The sequence below is a fragment of the Lactuca saligna genome, chromosome 8 (assembly GCF_052625555.1).
Source record: "Lactuca saligna cultivar CGN05327 chromosome 8, ASM5262555v1, whole genome shotgun sequence".
NCBI classification, from domain to species: Eukaryota; Viridiplantae; Streptophyta; class Magnoliopsida; order Asterales; family Asteraceae; genus Lactuca; species Lactuca saligna.
In genome coordinates this window covers 87,708,097-87,726,978 of record NC_136424.1, presented here as the reverse complement: position 1 = coordinate 87,726,978, position 18,882 = coordinate 87,708,097, and the positions used below count along the sequence as shown (strand labels likewise).

General features: G+C 32.4%; 1 long non-coding RNA gene across 1 annotated transcript; it reads left to right on the top strand.

Annotated features, from left to right (window-relative positions):
* Nucleotides 1-3,009: 3,009 nt before the first annotated feature.
* LOC145008739 (uncharacterized) lies at nucleotides 3,010-4,627 on the top strand. Its single transcript, XR_013663626.1, has 2 exons — nucleotides 3,010-3,199; nucleotides 4,398-4,627. It is a non-coding gene; the product is annotated as an uncharacterized LOC145008739 (long non-coding RNA).
* Nucleotides 4,628-18,882: the final 14,255 nt, after the last annotated feature.

Below are 18,882 nucleotides of genomic sequence, written 5' to 3'. Positions count from 1 at the left end.
CTTTTTTTTTTATGGGGTCGGTGCCTTTGATTATGCCAAGATGAATCTCCCTCATCATGTCTACCATTAACCTATGTTTCTTTATTGTGCAATTGAGATTTGAGGGCTGCTACCTCCCTCAGCAACAAATCTATAGATTCCAACTTCTTGGCGATTGCGGCTAGTTGCACTGCTACAGGTTCTGGTGGTTGGTTTCCCTCTTCTGAATTGCTCCGGGTATGCACCATGTCTTCAAGAAGTTTCCCAGCAATGGAACCAAATGATAGGAACTGATTAAATTAAATAGTTGAATGCTTACTACTTAGATTAATAGGGCCAAATTCGAGATGGTAAATCTCCTTGTTTACAAGAACACAAATAACTTATTATCTGACTCACAACTGAAAAACATCAACTACAGGTTTATTACAGAAAAGATACTTGCTCCTAACTTATTGGATCAGAACTGTTACTTCTGTTTTAACTGTAACGTGGTTGACCTAAAGGATCCAACTTATTTCCAAAAAGGGCCTTAAACTGCTCTTGCTCTTGTCTCTTAACAAGCGACTTCTTTCTTACATACATCTGTAGGTTCTTATCACACACACATCATTTTTGTCACTTGTTATTCTTTCATGCATTATGTCACATGCTATATAGTGGTAAATTTATATTAAATTATATTCATCTCATTTTGTGGGGGGTTTTTTTTTTCCATTTATTGAATTCCAAATAATATTTAAATGTAATAAATGTACTAATAAATGCATATCTAATTCATTAATAAAAATTTCTTTATAATTACTAAATTTCTAAATTGAACACAATTATTTTAATTGTTTATTTATTTAAATTATTTGTTTAAATTTAAATATATATATATATATATATATATATATATATATATATATATATATTTATATATATATATATATGCAATTCAATTTTAATAGTTATATATTTTTCTTTTTTCTTATAAATTCAAACTCTCTAAATTTTTAGATCTTCATATATATATATATATATATATATATATATATATATATATATATATATATATATATATATATATATATATATATATATATAATAATAATAATAATAATAATAATAATAATAATAATAATATCACAGAGGATTATTCTTAACACTTTTACATATTTTGTGTTTCATTTAGGATTCGGAGGAATGGACGGTAGAAGGCAGACTCGCGGATGCTGAAAAAGGTTTTGAACCATACACTCATTCTTCATCTCATATAAAGATCTAGGTTGTTTTTCACTAAAGTTAATTCCCTGATGTGTGTCATACTACTAGAGAGATAAATATAATAAACTTCTAAATCGTATCAATATTGTTGTTTAGGAAGTATATAATTTTCCGATTAGCAGAAAAAAGCTTCATTTCCATTGGTTTCTTTATTGTAGCATCCTACTTTCATATATTCCTATAATAGCATTGTACATTGATAAATCTCTCCAACTATAGCAATATCAAGAAAATACAAAGCAATTCTTATTGTTACAATAGGTTAAAATTCCAAATGTACAATGTCTTAGTAAGAAAAAACATGAAAGTGCATTACTGGGTTGAGTTTTTAAAGTCCAATCTCTTAATAAGAAAATACAATGGTAATAGAAAGAAGTGAAAGTATGATATCATAATACACAAATAAATGAAAGTATATGGTCATATCTTGTATCTAAGCCTTATGTAAAGTGTTATTCTTCATCACTTAGGCTATGTTTGGCAGACTAGCTAAAACCCTAGCTGCTAGCCGACAAAAAATGATGTTTGTAAAAAAAACTCCCGAAAAGATACTCTAAGTAGCTTTTCAAAAAGCAAGCTCATCAACCACATTTTGACATGCCAAACATGACAATTAAAAAAAATCAAAAAATAAGCTAGCTTATCAACTATTTGTGGCGCGCCGAATTCAGCCTTAACTGTATACTAATGTTTAACATTAGTTTTATTCTTAAACTTATGGCAGGCGCATCTGATCTGAGGGCCAAGTTTAATCGCATGGGCTTATGCAGCGACAGGGACATTGTAGTTCTATAGGGAGGCCATATTCTTGTAATTTTTCATCTTACGTGTTTGGACTTTGGAGATGGTCTACATACAAGAAATAGCAATCCTAATTTTTTTATAATGACATTGTACTAGTAAATTTATTCAAACCATTTTCGTATTAGGGCATTGTACTTAGAAAAATAATCCATATTATTTGTTAAGTTATAATGCCCTAAAAAACAATTACATCTTTTATGCATTTATATGAAACATTTTTGCGTTAAATCATTTGGTTTGTTTTTTGCCGTCATCAGGATAGAGCCCAAGAAGATAGATCAGACTTTGATGGACCTTGGATTGGAAAGCCCCTTAAATTTGATAACTCATACTTTAAGTAAGGCTTGTTGGTTGTTTTAAGGGACATTACAAATTATAATTTTGTATAGGCTCATCAAAAGATATGGCAAATTACTTTCATTTATTTATGTACTTATAGCATCTATTTTTTTTTCTTTCTAGTACAACATTGTACTACTATGCATCAGGACAAAGTCTACTGAATTATAGTATTGTACTTTATTTATTTTTCTTATTTGGACATTATAATTAGAAAAATCTTTTTAATTATAGTAGTGAAAATTGCTTTTTATTTAGTTTACTTTCCTATAATTGGGAAGATTTTTCAAAATACAATGTTGTAATAAAAAGAAATGAAAGTAGGATTTTATGATAAATCGAAATAAATTCACATATTTTCTTAATACTCGATAGCACCACGTTTTTGGAAAGCATGCATGTATATGTCATAAATATTTATACTTTTATCAATATCTTTGTTTCATATAACAAAAGACTTTTGAAACTAGGGAGCTGCTGAAAGTGCATAAGGATGAGTTCATGAATGTAGTTTATTTTCTACGTATTATATATTTGGTTTTATTTCGTATTTTATCATCTCAATACAAATTTAAAAATTGATGTTTATGTTGAATCATTGCTTGTAGAATCCAAATTCATTCCTGGAGCAGTATGCAATATCACATAAGAAACTCTCCGAGTTAGGATTCATAAAAAGGCCACCTTTTCCTCTTTACTACGTCTACATGAATAAGAAGAATAATAAGAGTAACATGTTGCCACAAACCATTGCGGGTTTGGCCCTTGCTGCTTCGGTCATGATAATCTGGTATCGCATAAGGCGTAGGTAAGAAAATCAATTAGCATTTGAAAAAAGTCGAAAGATTAATTTGGTGTTTGCTTTTGAAGATGTAAAATGTTTTCGGTATTTTTCCATGTTTGTGGAATAAAATGTGGACCAAAAATTATTTTCCATGTCTTTTCTCTTCATAAAAAAATGTTTGTTTTTTTAAATCTTCATAAAAAAAACAAGTGGTGGTGGTGGCACCGAGTGCAACGGTGATGGTGGCAGCGGCAGCGACATTGATGGTGGTAGCGGCGTTGGCGGAGGTGGTAGCAGCAATGATGGCAAGATTGGTGTGTGAAAAAAATATCACATAAGTTTGGAACTTAGAAAACGTCTTTCAAAAACAAAAACTAATTTTTTTTTTCTTGTGGGAATAGATGTGAATTATTTTTTAAATAGTCTTCTCCTCGAATGTTTTTCCACCGTAGAAATTAGAGGTTAAAAAGTTTATTTTTCCAAAAAAAAAAAAAAAACATCATCTATGACATTTTTGATAGACCGGTTATACAAAGAGTTATGTTTTTTGTCCACAAAAAATTGATGGAAAAAGGTGACCCATTGACTATCTTTCGTCTAAAAGACGTTAATGGCCCCTTTATCCGCATCATCCAAAATGTCCCATTGTAACAAACCTACCCTTAAGCTCATTTCAGGTTTGTGATTTATACTTTTTTAAACTAACATCTTATTATGTAGCACTTTAAGTTGGTACTTTCGTTTATCATGGTTAAAATTGTGTTGATTCTAAATATAATAATAAATCAAAAGTTATTTCCAAACGTGTACATTCTCTATGAGGACTTCCCATTAAAACATAAATCATATGTTCTTTGGTTTTCTTTTGTATATCCTTCCTTTCGGTAAGTCATATTCCCGACCTGCAACTTTTGATGTATTAATACAATGTTCAATGGCAGCTGTATATATATATATATATATATATATATATATATATATATATATATATATATATATATATATATATATATATATATATATATATATATATATATATATATATATATATATATATATATATATATATACACCATTGCTGGAAATAACCATGTAAAGACAATGGTCTTAAACATGTTAATGAGTTAAAATGTAAACATGTAAAGACATTTTGTTAATCTGTGAATATGTGCAGGATGTATAATCTGATTTGTAATTTTAACTTCTGTATTTTTGGCAACAGGTAACTCAGGAGTCATGAAGTCACAAGTCACAACAGTTAAAATTAGGCAAAATGCAAACATATATTTCTCTTTTTTGGCTACATTTTCTTTTGGTGTTTTTAGCTAGCAACTTTGTGGTCTGTTCCTGTGTGGATATTAAATCCAGATGCAACAGTGCACTTTTTGGCTGCATTTTCTTTGTGATTTTAATTCGAACAATGTACTATTGCTTTACATTTACTTTGGCTTATGAACTCGGTCTGCCTCCGCACTCAACTAAATCCCCATAAAGGTTTTGAAACACTTTGTCTGACGCATTAGCTTCATGATAAGTAACAACGTGTTTTGATTGGGATTGGATATCCTCCAACACTTTAACTTTCTTGTCTCTGTGACCAATATCAAGATTAGCGAAGAGATTTTCAATCTTCAGATCAGTGATGATATTTGATGCATTGTCAAGTCGATTTTTTGAAAAGAATGAAATCTCAGCCTGGAAAATTCTTGTTTGTGTAGCTACGGTTGTATTTAACCTTCTTTGTTGAAGATGATCTTGGATCCATTTTAGAAGATGTAATAACAAGAACTTTAAATAAAAGTAACAATGGTTTAGGGATAAATTTTGATTGAGATATTTTATCTATTTATAGATAAAATATATGAAACGACTTTATATGCATATAAATTACAAAATACAAAAAATTATAATAAAATATTATATATATATATATATATATATATATATATATATATATATATATATATATATATATATAGAGAGAGAGAGAGAGAGAGAGAGAAATGATCAAATGAGAACATCTAAAAAGTTGAAAACGCGAAAACAAATCTAGTACATTAAAATTTCTAAATCTAAGGCTATCATTAATCATTAATTTTAAAATAAAATTAAATGCTTTTAATTTGTTTTTGAATTAAAAAAAAAGTAGAAAAGGGTATTCAAGTAATTTTAGGATGTCATCCATTTCGAATATATCGGGTAGGTGATACAATTCAAGAAACTGTTCCTATGTTTTAGTAATCACAGTCTTTGGGAGGATTCGATCGTATCTACATCTGCAATGCAAAATAATCTAAAAAATAAACATTTATACGATAGTTGATTGTTATTGTTCTTCCGTAAACACTTTGTGTGCATTCTGGAGTATGTGAAAGGTTGAAGGTGAAGGAATGTCGTCGATTATGAACCTCAGTGGAAAAAGTAAGCTTTCTAATCTATTATGAATAGGGTATAACTGGAAAAGGAGTATAATCGTCGATTTCATTTTACTGATTCTTTACATTTTAATTGATTCTGAAAACCCTAGAAGTAGGGATTTTGATTTTTTTGTTATATCGTCTTGTATGAAGTGCAGTGATGCAAAATCGTAAATGAATGTTGTTTAAAATATTAAATTTCGAAAAAAATGATCTTGTCTCTGAATGTGTAATCGAAATTGATAATCGTAGTTGTTTTTCAATTTTTCAATCGTCTAATATCAAATTTACTTATGAATATTCGTTTATGATTATATTTGAAAGTTGGTCTTGTCGATGAATGTGTATTCGTAGTTGACTTTTTTCAATTTTAGCACGATTGTGAAAACCCTAAAATTAGGGTTCTTTAAATTTTCTTTTAGACTCTGTTGTTGAAGTTCAAATGAAGTAGTTGATGATTACCAGAACATGAATAATTAATTTTACTAATCAAGATTGAATGGTGTCTAAGTGCAAAAGAATGACATTGGTAGCATATGTTATGTGTTTTATATGCACTAATGATATTTTAATTCAAAAATGATTTTTGTTATTGACTTATGAAAGGAACTATATGGATTCAATATTGATTAAATGTAAAGTATTATTGTTTATAGTAGAGAACTCCGTTTGTAATATTATTCCTTGTTTAGGTTGTATTTAGTTTTGATTGTTAAAGGCATTTTAGCCTGTGATTATGTACTTGATTAAGTAAATATGTGTTTATGATCCTATGAATGATGTAGTAACTAATGAATAATGGTGTATGTGACCAAATGGTTTACACTGTTTCTTAAGTAGTGATAATCATTATTGGTTACATTTAACAAATGTAGATATACTTTGGTATTCAATTGTGATTGTTATATTCATTGGTGATTAAGCTACGAAAGTAAGTGATTTTTAATGGTGTTTAAGTATACTAGCATTACATTGATAGTATCTGTTATGCCTTTTGTATTCGTTTATGATTTTTTTTATTCAATAATATGTATTTAATATTGATTGATGGGAAAGTATGGTTTTATATAGTAGTATTCATTGAGTAGGTTGTTTTTAGTTTTGATTTTATTAGACATTACTTTGTCATTGAGTATTTGTTTGATTGAATATGTGTTTATTAGTGACCATGTATAATTGATTTAGTAATTAATGATTCATTGGTGATTAATCAATGAATGTGTTATTTCAATGTTATTTTTAGGTAGAAAGAAAAGCGAGAGGATATTACTAAAGACAACATTCAGGAAATTCACTAATGAAGAATCCAATCCAGTGCTTATTGATACGGAAGATGAAGACCATCGAGGAAACGAAATAGGACAACCTCGGATTAAAAGACAAATACAAAAGAAATATTCAACAGCTAAGAAGAAAATTAAAAAACAAACAAGTAGTAATGATGATTACATGAGATTGAAAATGTTAATCACCAATTCGAATCTATATTGATTGTGTTACTTATTATCTTGAAAGGTTTGGATGAACACGTAAACCGCACACCAGATAATTTGATACAAAGGGTAAATGAAATGCGAACAAAAAAACGGTTTGACATTTGTAAAAGAAATGGTCTTGAAGTTGCAGTTTTGAACTCAGATTCAAGTAATTAATTAGTTAAAAATTAAATTTATTTGAAGTTTATTTTGGTATTTAGTTATAATCGTTTATATTGTTTTATATGTATTAACAGAAGAAACTATGAAAACCAAAGTGAAGGTGAAAAAGTTTGTTGCAGAAAAGGCAATCGATTAAACATCTAAAAAAATAAACAAACATGTATTAATGATGTTTTCATGTAATAGAAGTTGTATATCAAAATGTATTCAGTAATGATTATATTAGGGCAAATGTCATTTTTGCCCATCAAACTTTTCGTGTTTGTTTTAAAAGGTCCCCAAACTATTTTTTTTGCACATTAAAGAAATATACTCTCATTTGACCATTTAATTACATCCCTTTACTGATTTTAAAAGGTTTATCCCCTATTTTTGTGACACGGACACCACCGTGGAATATAACTATTGAAATCTTGGTCCCCAAGAATTGCCAAGTCATTGCTAATGGTCCCCTTATAAAACCGTCTTCCCCTAAATCCGTCTTCCCCACCACTTTGTTACCCTAATCCGTAACATTCACATCATCGACTTCGCTTTTTTTCCCACCTATAAATCAAGAAGATGGCCTCAGAACAAAGCTTCTCATATGGTGGTTTGAGAGCTTCGGATTTAGACTTACCAACTGATGACAAAATTCATGCCATGGAAACCCAAGTGTTGATTGAGGAAATGCGAGATGAAATGCAACAATAGCTTGGCGACTTTAGGGAGGAGATATGTAACTTGAAAAGGAAAGTGACCATGACGGGTGTTGTTGGAGTTGCAGTGATGTCGTTGATTTGGGTTCGTGTTTGCGTCGAATGCAGTAGATGGGGATTTTGGTGGGTGTAGTTTAGTTCGTAGCTAGCACGATGGCGATTAGTCTCTTTTGGGTTATCAGGGTTGTCGAAGGTTGTATCTTTTTGTCTAATTCCGTCATCTGCTAGTATATATGTATGTATTAGGTTATGTGTTGTTGGTTGTTTTGAACAATGGTGCCTATTGAGGATATAATGGTGTTTAGAACCAAATTTTTGGGGGTTTTTGTTAAGACAATAACCTCTGTTGTAATGGATGAATGAAATGAAATGTAGTTCCTACTATAACCTTTGTTTTGCTTTGCATATGATGTTATCGTTTGTAATGAAATGTACCAAATGTGAAGGTCGATGTTGCAGGACTTCAATTTCCCCTTGTAGTATGGTTTGTAATGAAATGTACCAAATGGAAGTACATTGTTATAATTCAAGTCCATTATTATGTGGAATTGCATTGGAAGTTCAATTATAAAATACATTCATGTTATGTTTTAAACTAAAGTAATTAACATTCATGTTACAAACATAAAACAAACTAAACAAGACATGTTCACATACTAAACAAGACCATAACAACAAGACACCTTTAATTTAAGACCTTGCACCGTAACTAACATACTCCAAAACCATCTTTAATCCAAGTCCATTGGTTTGCTTGATGTATCACCTTCACCATTTTTGTCTGCAACCTTTTTTGCCAACTTTTTCTTTATTATCCTCTTTGACTTTTTTCTTAATTTCAATGTACCTAATTTTTTACCATTCTTCTTAGTCACACCACTTGTTGACCCACATTCACCTTCTCCCATTTTTAAACCAATTCCACTTTTAGTATCACCTTCACCCTTTCCCTTCCCATTTTTCCCTTGACCCTTCCTTTTCTTTAGTGCACTAGATTCACCTTCACCTTCAGCCTTCCTCTTTTTCACCTGACTTTTTTTAGGCTTTGACACTATATCACATGTTGACTTATTGTGGCCTGATTTCTTACAAACACCACAAAACATCTTTTTTCCTGCCTTGGATACTCTGTGTGATCCAGTAACCTCAATACTGTCCCTCTTTCTCTTAATAATGGGTCTCCATGGCATCCTCCTTTTCAATGGTGGCAAAGGTGGTATGTATTCTATTGGGTGCCACATTGCACTCCCATTCATGCTTCCAATTGTGTACTTGTAGGTGTTTATATATATGCAAGCACGATATAAAGGATCAACAAATGCCTATACATCTCTATTTACAATAATAATGGCTGCCACGGAGTGTACACAACCATACCCATTCATTTGCCAAATCCTACATGTACATGTTTCCTTTTCCAGATCAACTCCATAAGACTCTCCTAAGTTTCTTGTTTCAAATGTATTTAGGCCACTAGGAAGCACTTTCCAGTACCTACAAATAATCAAAGTTGACAGGGGTAATTAAATACCTTGACTGGATATTGAATTCAATTATGGTGTTCATATAATAAAATACCTTTGTTGGGTCTTCAATTCATTTAGGGCAAGCCTTATGTTTGGACATACATCAAAATGTCCCTATCCACTTCATTTCTGCCTCAAACTACACATCCTTTGCATCACATATAGTCTAATATCCTCCAAAATTGTAATAATTGGCTTCTTCCTGGCCTCCAATATAACATTGTTAAAGCTTTCAGACAACCCATTCTCAACTGCATCACACCCCCTTCCTATTAGGAAAAATGCTCTTGGCCATGAGTTTGGATTCCTTCCCATCAGATACACATAAGCATTAGGGCTAATCATTTGAATCTCTTTCATTGCAGAACTGAAAAGAGGTTTAGTTAAGGCCTTACAAGCCTTCCAAAATAGTTTCTAATATTGAGCCCTAGGGAATTTCTTCTTGAAATTGGAAAGAACATGCCTGACACATTCCCTATGTTCTATCTCTGGAAATAAATCTTTCACAGCTTCAATTATCCCCTGCATTTATATCATCATACTATTCAAAATTATATCACATTTGAAAGGTATGACTTTATAAATTAGAAACATACCTTATGTTGATCTGACATCAATGTCCTACCAAAACCACCTTCATGATGCAGATCTTCTTGCAAGTTTTCTAAGAACCATTTCCAATTGTCTTTATTTTCAACACAAACTACAACCCAAGCTATTGGGTATGTATGATTGGTACCATTCCTACCAACAGCACATAATAACTTACCAGTACATATTCCTTTTAGAAAACACCCATCTAAGTTTATTATCCCTCTACAGCCACTTCTCTAACCCTCCTTTAGTGCATGAAAACATATATATATATATATATATATATATATATATATATATATATATATATATATATATATATCCTCCTAAAGTAAGTTTTTCCATCTGACATAGATTTCACAGATAACTTGACTGTTGACCCTGAATTAGACCTTTTTATCTCTTCACCATAGGACCACAACTTTGCATAATTTTCCACGATGGTACCTTCAACAAGAGACATTGCATGTTGCTTAGCTCTCCTACATTGTCCCATACTAACCTCTACGCCAAATTTAGTCTTTACTTCCTCTTTTAACATCCTAACATTGAATTTCTGATTCTCAAGCACTTTTCGGGTGAAATGACTACCAATCCATCTGTAATTAAAAATTGACCTTAATTTAAAATTTCTTGCACAATTGTGGTAAATGATAAGGGACTTCATTTAGAAAGAGTGCTCCTCACTCATCCATGATGCCCAAAGCCTAAATGTGCATTGACCATTACTACACTTAACCAATAACCTTTTAATGTCGTTTTTTTCAAAGTACTATTGATATCCATTTGATACAGCATAATTACAAATCAAAAATTTTAATTGTTTAGGGTTGGTCAACCTCATACCTAGAATTGGCAACTGCTTCTTCCAAGGTATATCTTCATTAAACATCGGTTTTCCTTTCACATCTAGGATATTATCATCTTCATCATCTTTTGTATCACCTTCTGTGACCTCCTCATTCCATTACCCTGACTTACTCCTTCATAGGTTACTCCTTCCATGTTGGTTTCTTGTGGACTCTGAATTTCAGTTAGGTCAATACCTTCTTCCCCTTTGATTGACATGTTTGTCTTAACAAAACAATTATCCTCAATTTCATTTTCATTTGCCTTCGTTACATGCACAGTAGTACCAAAATGGTCCATGTAAACAGAAACTTGTACTCCACATTCATAATCAATGTCTATAAATTCTTGATATTGACGTTCGTTTGAAATCAAGGTTAAACCTTCTGGGATTTGTAAATCGGGTTGACAATAATAAACTTTCTTACACTTCTCTTGTGTGAATCGTTTAAGAAAACCCACAAACTCATTATATGACATACCAGCAAAATCGACGTTCTTGAACACATGATGAACACCATCAGAATAGCAAAAAGGTTTGTTGATGAACACACCTTGGAAATGAACTTTGATTGAGAGGAATATAGCCATCGATCTTCCGTTACTATTGTGGGATGACGAGAGTTTTCTTCAATGAGGAGGGGTTTCTTCAATGAGGGAAAGGGATTGTATAGCACAAACGGTTTACTTTATACAAAATTAATATAACTATAACACACATGGCCATTTCATTAAATGATGTGTCACCAACATTTTCCCTCGTGGCATGTATATTACCTTTCAACCCGGTAGAAGGTAGCATAAGGGTATTTTATAACAGATAAATGAAAGTATATTTCTTTAATGTGCAAAAAAAATAGTTTGGGGACCTTTTAAAACAAACACGAAAAGTTTGATGGGCAAAAATGACATTTTCCCATTATATTATCTACATCTTGACAGCTTTGAATGAAAGTGTTGACACGACAACAGAAAATGAAATACATAGGGAAAATGAACTGACAAAAAAAAAATGGTTTGATAGTTGTAAAATAACGGGTGATGAAGTTGTTGTTTTAAACTCATATTCAAGTAATGAATTAGTTTAAATTAAATTTGTTAGAAGTTTATTTCATTATTTAGTTATAATCATTTATTTTGTTATATATGTCTTAATAGGAGAACATAATATGCGAAGTAAGCTAAATGTAAAGAAGTTTGATGACAATGAAGACTTAGATTTTGAAGATGCTCAACTTGTGGTTATTAGGAAAAAAGAATGCATGATAATTCATTCAAACATGAAGATAAAGAAGATGTGAAAAATTTATGTAAAAATGAAGTTGTACAAAAAAGGAGAAAGAATAAAGAAGGAAATGTAGGGAAAGCAAGGAAAGTGCCTAAATTTGTAGCAAATGATGCAGAAGAAGCAAGGCGAATACAGGTACGCACATCACTAAATGTGTTGTACAGTTGTATGCATAACCTTAGAGAGGAACAGAAATCATATATTTCTTCTATTGGTCTGGGGCATTTGTTGAATATGAAATTGGATGGGTGTGCATCAATTATGGGGCATTATACAGTAAGGAATTTTGATTCAGATAGGATGGTGCTCAATCTTCATCATGGTGATATACTTATAAATTGGGAGCTTATTCACGAATTGTTGGGTCTGCCTCTAGGGAATGTTGCAATAAAGTAGATGGCTTATAGACAAGTTACAGACAAAGCGATAACTGTTTGGAAGAAACAATTCGATGATGAAGATAATATTAGACCAATGGCAGTTCAACAAGCTATTATGCAAACAACACGTTTACTTTTTAAAGTAAACATCTTTGTTATGCTGTGTAATACACTAGGTCAGTCAATGAGCATGGGAACATGTGACCTTTCCATGTTATCAAAAGTTACAAAAGACCTGGATCTAAGTGACATCGATTGGTGTGGATATGTTTTTGATTGCCTTAAGGACACAAATAGTGCATGGAATCCAAACAACAAAAAAGGATTCTATATTGAGCCAATTATATTTCTTTTGGTAAGATTCCGTATAAAATTCAGATAGCTATATTTACTTACATGTAGAAATTCATTAAAGTGTATTTACTTACTAAAATATTTATTTGTGTCTATTGTAGCTACTATATGTAGAAAGTGTACGATGCGATTAAGTAAAGATTGTACGAGGCAGACCAACAATATATTTTTGGAATGTTGATAAACTGTGTGAGCGAGAAAGAGTCGAGTGTAGGACAATAGGATTGGGTATGGGTGAATTGCAAGAACCATTTCAAGTCATCAATGAATCAGCTGGTTCTGGTAATGTAGTTCAAGAAAACGTTTAGGTACTATCTTATTATATTCAATAATGCATATCAGATTTATACTTTATTATTTTGTTTAATCGAGATTAATTATATTCATACATATTGACAGGCAAATGATGCAGGAAGTGTGAAAATAAGTCATGGATGGTTTAAGGTATTAATATGATATAATCATTAATAAATAATATGTTGAATTTTTAAACTAATAAATACATGTATTGAATTATTAAATTCAAAAAGTGATTATTTTTGGTAAACTAATGTAATCATAATTGATTTATATATAGTATTAAGATCAATACACAAACTATTAATTTATTAATTTTCGTAGGGAAATCAAGGAGGGGAAATTTTTAGTGGAAGTGGGGAAACACTTGATACTTTAATACTTATTCATATGTGAATTATGAATTACTATAGTATTAATTAATATTCCATGACTTATTGATGTTTTTTATTTGCTATGTACCGTAATCACATCGTGTTGACTTTAATAGGCAACTCTTTCAACAATAAAGGAGATGCACGACATGCTCATGCATCAAAACAAAGTGTTGGAAGATAAAATAAATGATACTGTCAAGAAATACCCTGAGAATCAATTGGTCAAAGAATGGAAAAACAAATTAAATGATCTATTTAATGAAGTTTCAGCATCAGATGAACCAATGCAATCTCAATTCTGGTATGATAATGAGGCTGAAATTGAACGTACACTAATTCTAGAAACATCTAACAAAAACTTTGACAACTCACCGATAGCAAACTGTAGTATTTAGATGTCAAAGGATTATGTTGTAACGCCCGTAGATCCGGGCTAGTCAATTTAGAGACAATGAGCATAAAAAAAATGAGTTTTTGATGGAAGAAGTCTAAATTTTTTATTTTGTTGAGTTTTTGTTCAATACACTTTAAAAAATCTTCAAATAATGGATTTATCCATTTCTATTTGTTTTTTCCTTTTCTTTTTTATTTTTATTTTTATTTTTCTATTATTTTATTATTTAATTACAAAGGCTCTCTCTCTTTCTCTCTCTCTCTCTCTTAAAATCTTCAATCATTTTTTCTCTTTTGTCTCAAAGAACTTCACTCCCTTTTCTTTGAAATGGGTATAAGCAAAAAATAAACTGAGTTCATCGGTTTCATCACCGGAGAAGCATCCTCAGTTTCATCTCTCTCTCTCTCTCTCTCTCTATTTCTCTCTCTCTCTCTAATCCTTTTTTCCCTTTATTCTCAAAGAACTTCACTATTTTCCCCTTTTCCTTGAAATGGGTATAAGCAAAAAATGAACTGTTCATCAGTTTCATCACCGGAGAAGCATCCGACAAGTACCAACGAGAGAAGAGGAAGACAATCAAAGGTGACCACTTGCAGTGGGAGATGTCGACGTTAGGGGTAAGTAGAACAACATCGATTGACCAATGTTTTTCATGAATCGATTCATATGAGAATCGATTGCTTCTTGAAATCGATTGGTTTAAATATGGGAGGGAAGTGCTTACGAGGCATTGCCGATTCCGAAATTTAAAATGTTGTAGATAGTGACGATTTGAGAATCGAGATTGTTAGGATTGCTTCGAGTAATGCTAAAGTTCTTTTAGCATCAGAATCTTCCTTTGCTAACCTTCTATCACCCCCAATAAAAACCCTAGACACACACAGGTAGAGTGCCAATTTCTACAAATTTGGTCTCAAATTTTGGCCCTATCATCCCCGATTTCATTCCAGTTACCTATAATTTGGTCAAGTGGTGGAGGTTGTCAAAAGACCTAAGAGCTGACACAAATGAAGAAGATGACGGTTGCTACGAGTTATTGATGATTTGGGTGAGGGTTAGCATCGCAAGAAGTTTTAGTGGCAATAGGTGGAGTGGCGGTACGATTTACCTGAAGAACCTTCTTCATCTTACCTGTAATTCATCATTCTTCATCTTACCGACAAGATGGTGGCTTCAGATCAGATAGGGTAGGTGATTTAGATGGTGAAGGAGGGAGAATTGAGGTATCATTAATGGTGGGTTGTGTGGTGGGTGACAAAGTAGTGATGGTGATGGAATCTGGCAAAGTGGCGGTGGCTCTCAGGTCATTATTCTCCGGCGACGCAAGAGAAACATAGAGAAAACGATTAAAGCATTTATCGAAAATCTTAAACCTCTTGATACTAGGTTAATGCCTCCAACTCTACATATGTAGAAATTAAAATATGGAGGCATAAATTGATGTATCATAATGTATTTTAGGCTAGAAACTACGCCCTTCTTATTCGAGAGAGAGAGAGAGAGGGGGGGGAGAGAAAGAGAGATATTTTTATTTTTCTTTTAATTATATATTTTTTATTAATGAATCTCAGTTATCATCGTACAACAAATGAGAAGGCAAACGAGTAACAACTTGTGCTGCAAAGCCTTTTTGTATTATAAAACCCCCTTGGTTTGAAGCATTAAGAACTTAATGGATTTTGTGCGTCAGCTGTTTGTATGTTGGGCGTACAATGTAGTACGTTGCACGTACAACCCTTTTGTTTGGTACGCTAAGCGTACAGAAGAGGTACGCTGGGCGTACTCTCCTAGGAAGACTTGGGCCTTGTAGGAATATTTATCTTTAGTGGGCCCAATGGGCTTGGTACTTGGGCCATTGGAGAATTATTATTGGATTATTGGATTGGTAAGTGTGTTGGATTGAAAAGAATGATTGGGCCTCATGGCAAGACCCATGTAGAGGTTTAGGCTGAATTTGGAAAATTGGGCCATTGATGGATTTATGGACATTATAGTGTTGGGTTTTTGTTTTGTGTTTGGGCCTTAGTTTTGGATTATATTGGGCCAGGGGTAGAATGGTCATTTTACCCCATGCATGGATTAAGGATTATGGCATGGGACCCAATTGCTAATTGGGTATATTGATTTGGTATTGATAGCTTAGGAAGTCGACCAGGGAGCAACTAGTGAATTCTTTTAGGAAGCTTCTGCATTCGAGGTGAGTCTTCTCACCATATCAATGGGTCTAAGGCACCAAGGTCGTCCCATTTTATGATAATCGGTATACTTGTTGTGTAGAGGTGTGTGGCATGATTATGTGTTGATTTGTGGTAAAAATAGCCTTTATGGCTAACGGTAGAGATAGTCTCTATGGCTTTGGTAGAGATAACTTTTATAGCTAATGGTAGAGATAGCCTTTATGGCTAAGGGTAGAGATAACTTTTATAGCTAACGGTAGATATAGCCTTTATGGCTAATGTTAGAGATAGCTTTATAGCTAAGGTGATATATGATATGTGGCAGAGGTAGCTTGTATAGCTGATATGATGCATGTTATGTGGTTTGTGTGTGGGGTATGCTATGGGGAACACACTAAGCTTCGTGCTTACAATTTTTTTTTATTGTTTCAGGTATCATCGATTTGGAAAAGAAGGGCTCGGGTCGATCGCAGTGCACACACCTATGATTTCCGTAGTAAATGATTTTGGGATGAACTCTGATAAATGTTTTAATTAACAATGTTTTGGAATGTTTGAAATAAATGGTTTCAATGTTTTGGCTATAATAAAAAAGGAATTTTTACTCTTGATTTTGGGTCGTTACAACAACCAAGATGCACCCTACAACTGATCAAATAAATCATTGATCTGTAGAAGGGGATAATACTTCTTCACCGTTAACTTGTCCAACTCTCGATAATCAATGCACATCCTGTGCGAACCATCCTTCTTTTTGACAAATAAAATCGGTGCTCCCCACGAAGAACTGATCGGCCTGATGAATTGCTTGCCTAACAGTTCCTGCAACCGAGATGACAACTCCTACATCTCACACGGTGCCAAACGGTAAGGCGCCTTGGCAGTCAAGGCCGTACCTGACACAAGGTCGATCCTGAACTTGACCTGCCTCTCGAGAGGCACACCGGGCAACTCCTTCGGGAATACATCCGCAAACTCCCTAATAACCAGAACATCAGCAACCGAAACCTGATCCCTAATCCGCGTATCCACCACATAAGCCAAATAGCCCGCGTACCCATGCTAAATATACTACCGATCCCTGGCTGCAGAACAAAATTCGAAACCTATCCTAGTGCCATCTCCATAGATAACCAGTTCTCCCCTACTTAGGGTTCGAACTACTGCCTTCCGATCGTGAACCGAATCCGTGAATCCTTCGCCCCTGAACTCCTCCCTGTATATATATATATATATATATATATATATATATATATATATATATATATATATATATATATATATTATATATATATAAGTGTTGACTGGTTTTCCTCATTCTTTCACTTCTGGCCGCAAACTCCAACAATTCTCTCTCAAGTATCATCAGCCAAGAACATTTTAAAAACATCCTTCAATCTTCTTATATTAGGCTGAAACCCGTTAATTTCACTAGTTTTCACGAAGAACACGAAGAACACGCGAAAAACACGAAGAACACCCGACGAAAAACCTTTGAATCTTATTAAAAACTTGCTTAGGATCTTGAGGTGCTCTTCATTCATCAAGAACATTGGGCCTAGAACACCCAACTGGCCGTGAACTCAAGAACACCAAGTGTTCTTGGGCCGTGAACACCGGTCCTGGCCGTGAACACTTCCCAACTTAATATCTTAGCTTCTAAGTCTCAAATTCGTAAGTTATACTTACAAATTATTCCAATTCCCAATCATTCCTAAGATTATATTCACTAATTTGTTGCATATATACTATACAAATTGCTATATAGGACTTATTTTGCTACGGGATTTCACTTGTGGAAATAAACATCCAATATTTATTCAACAATCATGCTACTCAAAAAAGGTGAGTTCATACCCCCGTATTTTCATAGTTTTTATAGATTTTAGGGAGGGAGGGGGGGGGGGGGGGGGGAGTGGGAGGGAATACAGGTCTAACACAAGGATTTTGTGTTACAAACAAATGGTTTCAAAATATCTTACAAAATGGATTTCAATTATCTTCAAATCAAATGGTTTCAAATTTATTGTTAAAATGACATCAAGTCACCAAAAGTATTTCAAAATTGTTAAACTCTTTAAAATATTTTATAAACTTATATTTCCCCAAAAATCATATACATACATACATACATACATACATATATATATATATATATACATACATACATACATATATATATATATATATATATATATATATATATATATATATATACACGATTTAAACGACTTAGGATTGATAACTCGTTTTATTTCATTTTCCTTGTTTTATATGTGGACTTAGGGTATTGTTTATTTGTACGAATGTCTTTTAAATTTTAGTTATAGATATTTGTGTATGTATATGTATATATATATATATATATATATATATATATATATATATATATAAGTTATTTCATTCAATATTCAATACCCTTTGTAACATGTGGAGCAAGGAGTTGCATTCATGAACAATTAGTATGAATACAGACGTACATATAAATTATAATATGTATAATTTATGATTCAAGAACACTAACTCACGAGTCAAGTATACAAGAGCATACTATTTTACAAAGAATAAGGATTTGATGCAAAACTAGACAAGTGTGAACAACTTCCAATATATTTCAAGTATACTAAACAAGGAACATACTGTTAATCATTTATTTAAGAAGGATTGGGTTTTCATTACTATTATACACGTAACGTCT